Raw genomic sequence first — 5,461 nt, forward strand, 5'->3', positions numbered from 1 at the left:
CTTTTGCTATTGATCTCTAATTTCATCCCAGTATGTTATGATAATATACAGGGGATATCTTCAATTCCTTTGCACTTACCTAAATATCTTCTATGAATGAGTATGTGGTCTAGTTTGGGGAACAACCCATGTGTAGCTGAAAAGAATGTGTGTTCTGATTTTGTGGGGTGGAAGACTTTGTAAACATCTGTTAAGTCCATTTGTTGAAGAGTTTTATTGAGTTCCAGTATTTTGTTGCTTAATTTTGTCTACTTGATCTATTTGTAAAAGTGGGGTATTGAGGTCCTCCACTACTATTGTATTAGTGCTTGTATGCATTTTCATATCTGTTAGTATTTGTTTTATATAGTTGGGTGTACTAGTGTTTGGTGCATAGATATTTATGATTGTCATTTCTTCTTCTTGGCTTGTTCCCTTTACACGGATGTAGAGTCCTTCTTTGTCTTTATTAATCAGTGTTGGTTTGAAATCCACTTGATCTGCAAACAGGATAGCTACTCCTGCTTTTGTTTTCGGTTCCTGTCACATGGAATATTGTTTTCCACCTTTTAACTTTCAGTCTATGAGTTTCTTTTTGAATTAAGTGTGTTTCTTGTATGTAGCATATTGTTGTATCTCAATTCTTGACCCATTCTGCCAGTCTATTCCTTTTGACTGGTGAGTTGAGACCATTAACAATGGTTATAACTGGTAAGTATTGACTTATCATTGTCATGACTTTTCTTCTTGATTGACCCTCCCCCTTTGCTTTTAATTTCTTGTGGTCCCTGATGGGTTCATTCTACTGGGCTTCCTGATATTGTGGTCCTCGTTGTCTTTTCCTAGGATTTTGTCTAAAAATTTTTGGAGTGTTGCTTTGGTATTCTTGATGTTCCTAAGGTGGTCTTTGTCATGAAAGTATCTTATTTCTCCATCAATTTTGAAAGATAGTTTTGCAGGGTACATCAGTCTGGGTTGGAGGCTGTTTTTCTTTAGGGCTTGAAATACATCACTCCAAGCTCTTCTTGCCTTGAGAGTTTGCATTGAGAAGTCTGCTGTGATTCTGATGGACTTTCCTTTGTATGTGACTTGTTTCTTTTCTCTAACTGCTTGTAGAACTTTGTTCTTCTCTTGGGTTTCTGGAATCTTAACAATTATATGCCTATGTGTAGATTTTTTTTAATCAAGTCTACTTGGAGTCCTATATGCCTCACTTATCTGTATGTCAAATTCTTTTCCCCTCCTTGGGAAGTTTTCTGCCATCACTTCTGTGAACAGTTTTTTTTCATGTCATCTGTACTCTCTTCTGTTTCTTCATTGACTCCAATCAGTCTTATGTTATTCTTCTTCATATCATCTAGCAGCTGGTGGATTGATTTCTTGTGGTCCCTTACAATTTTAAAGCAGTTTTTCTTTTCCTTGTCACTTGTCACTTGCAGTCTTATCTTCTATATCTGAAAATATGTCCTCACATTGGCTCACTCTGCTGTGTAGACTTTCTATGGAGTTTTTAATCTTTTGGAAGTCTGTTTGCATGTGTTTTATGGATTCTATTTGTTTCCTATGTTGGGATTGCATCATGTTCCTCAGCGCCTCTATTCTTTTATCTGTGTCCTCTCTAGATGTATTAATCATGTCTTGCACTGTGGGCACAATCTCTGCTGTTATCTGAGAAATTATTTCTGATTTAAATTTTTTTTTTCTCACCGTGTTACCTTTATTATGTTCCTAGTGTCACTGAGACTAGCTTAAAAACATCCTGGACTGAGAATATTCTAATCACCAGCCGCCTTTTCCTCCTTTCTTCTTTTTCTGTTGCTGTTTCTTCTTTGTTGCTGGAACCCCTGCAGGTTTCTGGTGTCTTGGGGGTTTGATGTTTCTTGTAGAGGCAGATATGGTTGCTGCACTGCCAGGTCTTAGGGAGTAGGGGGACTGCTCACAGTTTTACTGGCATTGAGTTCAGATGAAGCTCACATAGTTGCTGCCTGAGCACCCTTTCCAATCTGATCCTTCTTTTTACCCTTCTTGCTTCATTGGTAGTAAGAACATTATTGCATTGGCAGCCATCTTTCTGGATCTGGGTTAACTTTTGGGTCATAATTTTCAGGCAGTTTTCCATTATTTTTCTTCTTCTTCCTTTTCAAATCTCCCTGACCTCTGCTCCTTTGGCTGACTATCTCAGGTGACTTTTCCACCCTTCTTCCGAATGTATGTAGCACCAGGAGAATTTTCAAGAGCCTTGACATCTACTTTTAGAGACATACTATCTGATGAGGGCAAGTGTTTACTAAGAGCTTCTGCTTTCTCTGGATCTGCAAGTGAGTAAGCAGAAATAAACTGTGCCAAAGTGTAAATATCTTTTGGATTTTGCTTCCATACCTGTTCTAGGTCACTAATTGCCTTCTTCTTCCTCCCATATTTGAGTTTGAAGTTTGCTGATTCTCTTATCAAGGACAAATGAGCAGGAGATTTGGGCAGATGGTTTTGGTACCACTGGATAGCGTGTATGAAGACCTCGATGGCACTATCAGTATCTTCCTCATGGCTGTACGTGGTCACTAATGAAGATACCATGCCTGGTTTATGCTTTAACTTTTCTATGCTTCTCAGAATTAGACATGCTTTGGATTTATTACCTTGAGAAATTTTCAACTGTGCCATGGTCAGCTTAATGTTAGCTGCATTTTCTGGATGCTGATCTGAAAATTCCTGAAGCAGCTCTACTGCTTTTGTGTTGTTTTTCCCGGCAGAGCTGGGCAGCTTGGATTAACACAGGCAGGAGATGCTCAGGACTTTTGGACTGTAAACCAGTAGATATTTTGAGGCATTGCTCTGTCTGGTTTGTGTACATAGCAAGTAAAACTTTGTTAAATTCTAAAGCTTTCAGTTGTTTCTTGGAAAGCATAAACTCTCCTCCTTCTGCGTTGGTTAATTTCACCTTCTTCTTGGAGTCAAAACATTTTGGTCCTTATTAATGGTAATGATGTTATTTGCAATTACAGCTAGTAATTCCACATCTGTTGGCTTTAATTTTATCATCTGATTGTAAAGTTGCAAAGCCTCCTCTGTATGACCCTGAAGCTGAAGAATGTAGGCCATCTGACCATGAATGATGGCCAGTTCTGTCTGTGGGTTTTCCTCCTTTCCATCAGAGTCTTCAGAAAATGACTGGTGGCAAAGATCTTCAACTTTCTGTAGAATTTTCATTGCCTGGTTCAGCTGGCCTTGTCCAATCAGTGCACAAGCGGTGTTGTAGCACAGTTCATGGGTGCCTTCTTGCAGGCCCAAGTTCTCTGGAACCACTTTTTCCCAATTGTTTTGAGCTGCAACAACTGCTGAAAGGTTTGTTTTCCTCTCTTTATCATAACCATCTTGGGAGTTTCACATAAGATCTCTATAACAGCTAAGCATTTATCATAGCGTTCCAAACGGTATAACACTTGTCCATACAGCTCTTTTAGCTTGTCTGTCTGCTGGTTGGCACTTTCTATTGTTTTCAAGGCATTTTCAATTCTGTTGAGCCTATACTTACAATATGCCTTCTCAAAGGAGAGAGAGTTATTGGTGAAAACTTTGGTATACATATTGATGATATTCAAGACTTCCTTGAAACTTCCATTCTAAATAAGGCAGACCATTTTACAGTGCAGGGCAGTTACATTGTTCTTGTTGATCTGTAGTATCTTGTTGATGGTCTTCAGAGAGCACGTGAAGTCATCGTTCTGTCCATAATGGTTCACTTCACTTCACAGTGCAGGCACCGAAACACCCCCACTGCCACTGCTCCCCATCTTGGAGGATCTGATGTCATTTTTTCCAGATCCTTTTCTGTTGCTAGTTCAGGGCGTCCAGGTGGTGAGTATCAGAGTGTTCCATCTCATTTTCCTTTGGTGTTGCTATAGGTGATCTGGAAGTCTGCTTCTGAGGTTTGTTTACATGTCTTCTCATTTCACCGGGGATGGGAGTGTGTGTATAGTTCACCTCCTTGTGCTGGGAGTGGTGGTAGTTTGGCCCAGAAGCCTCCTACTCTGCACTGGGTGCTGTGGCACATTGACCCGGAAACCTCCTCTATGCTGGGAGCAGTGGTAGTTTGGCCCAGAAGCCTCCTATTCTGCACTCTAAGAATTTTTTCTAAAAGTCTTATATCAGAAGAAATTGAGACTAGAATAATTTTTTAACAAACCTGTCAAATATATTTTCCTTTTGAACAAATTTCTTCAAAATAATAAGCAGCCTTTAATCCAAGGGAAGTGCAGACTGATTGCAGCATTCTGGTCAACATGTCTGTAGAGTGTGCCTTTATGCACATCCACACCTCCGTCTTGGAGCCTCCACATCACAAAGCCAGCTCATCTACATTAAGGACACTGTCCTTGTGCACTTCCCCACGGCTATGGAATCCTGTTGAGCTCCACTGAGTATTTCTGGGGGTTGAGGGGTGTGTCCATAGGAAAGGTAGAAACTAAACCCTGTTTTTTCCTTCTCCTAGCAGTGTGTGGGAGTTTCCTCAGCTGTGCCTATGAGCATGACTGGGGGACAAATGAGGCCCTTTGATGGCTATTTCATGTGAGAAAAATTCCATCCTGGAACTTCCTGCAGATTTTACAGGCTATTGTCGCATCATCTGCCATAGCCTCTTTCACATAACCTAACTTCTTTTACAAAGGAACTGCCTGCAAAGGGCCTTTAGAAATGACTTAATTCCAGGCCCAGCAGCCCTAGAGAGGAAAACACAGGTGGATAAAACCACAGATCGCAAGCTCATCTATGCAGCATCCACAAGTTGTAAATAAAAACAAAAATACAAGTGCGGTGGATTTTCACACTCATGGGGCAATAACTGTAACAATTAGGATGTTGTGCCATGTGACTCTAGACCTCATGAGCCCCTGGTCAGCACAAGGAAAGACAGATGCTGATAGTCCGGAGAGTGATGCACAAAATGATTCCTTAAATTATAATACTATTACCACAATGTCCTTTGCTATTTGGTTTAAAATCACCCTGGACTGTGGCAGCTAAATCATTTATAGTGAAAGCATAAGTCCATGCTAGTGAGAAAGAACAAGGTAGAGTTTAGTGTGAAATGGCTTTAGGAATAGTATGCACAATAGCCTAGGAAAGCCTTGTGTGAGATTTCAACGTACAAACTTTTGATTCCTCTCTATGTATTGCATGACCAACAGTCCCAATTTATTCTCATTGAATTACACATTCTTCATATGGGTTTATATCTTTTTTTTTCCTGGCCATAATATGTTACCTAGGCATAATTATTGGCAACATCCGCCCAGTCTTCCATGGAAAGAGGGGCTGCACCCAGCTTATTAAGAGCTTGTTGGACAATGAAAAAACATGCACTCAGAGTGGCAACTTATGTTAAGCTCAGAGAGTCATGATGATTTTCTATAACTCAAATTTCTGTTCTTCATATATCTATTTGCTGTCATGCAGAAAGAGATGGTTAGATGGGAGAAACATT

At 40.0% G+C, this 5,461-nt stretch overlaps 1 pseudogene; it reads right to left on the minus strand.

The window, feature by feature from the left end:
- Positions 1-1,658: 1,658 nt before the first annotated feature.
- On the minus strand, positions 1,659-3,770 carry LOC101715191 (signal recognition particle subunit SRP72 pseudogene; annotated as a pseudogene).
- Between the last annotated feature and the right edge of the window lie 1,691 nt (positions 3,771-5,461).

The sequence above is a fragment of the Heterocephalus glaber genome, unplaced genomic scaffold (assembly GCF_053883595.1).
Source record: "Heterocephalus glaber isolate CG9 unplaced genomic scaffold, H.glaber_assembly_v1.0 deba00000470, whole genome shotgun sequence".
NCBI lineage: Eukaryota > Metazoa > Chordata > Mammalia > Rodentia > Bathyergidae > Heterocephalus > Heterocephalus glaber.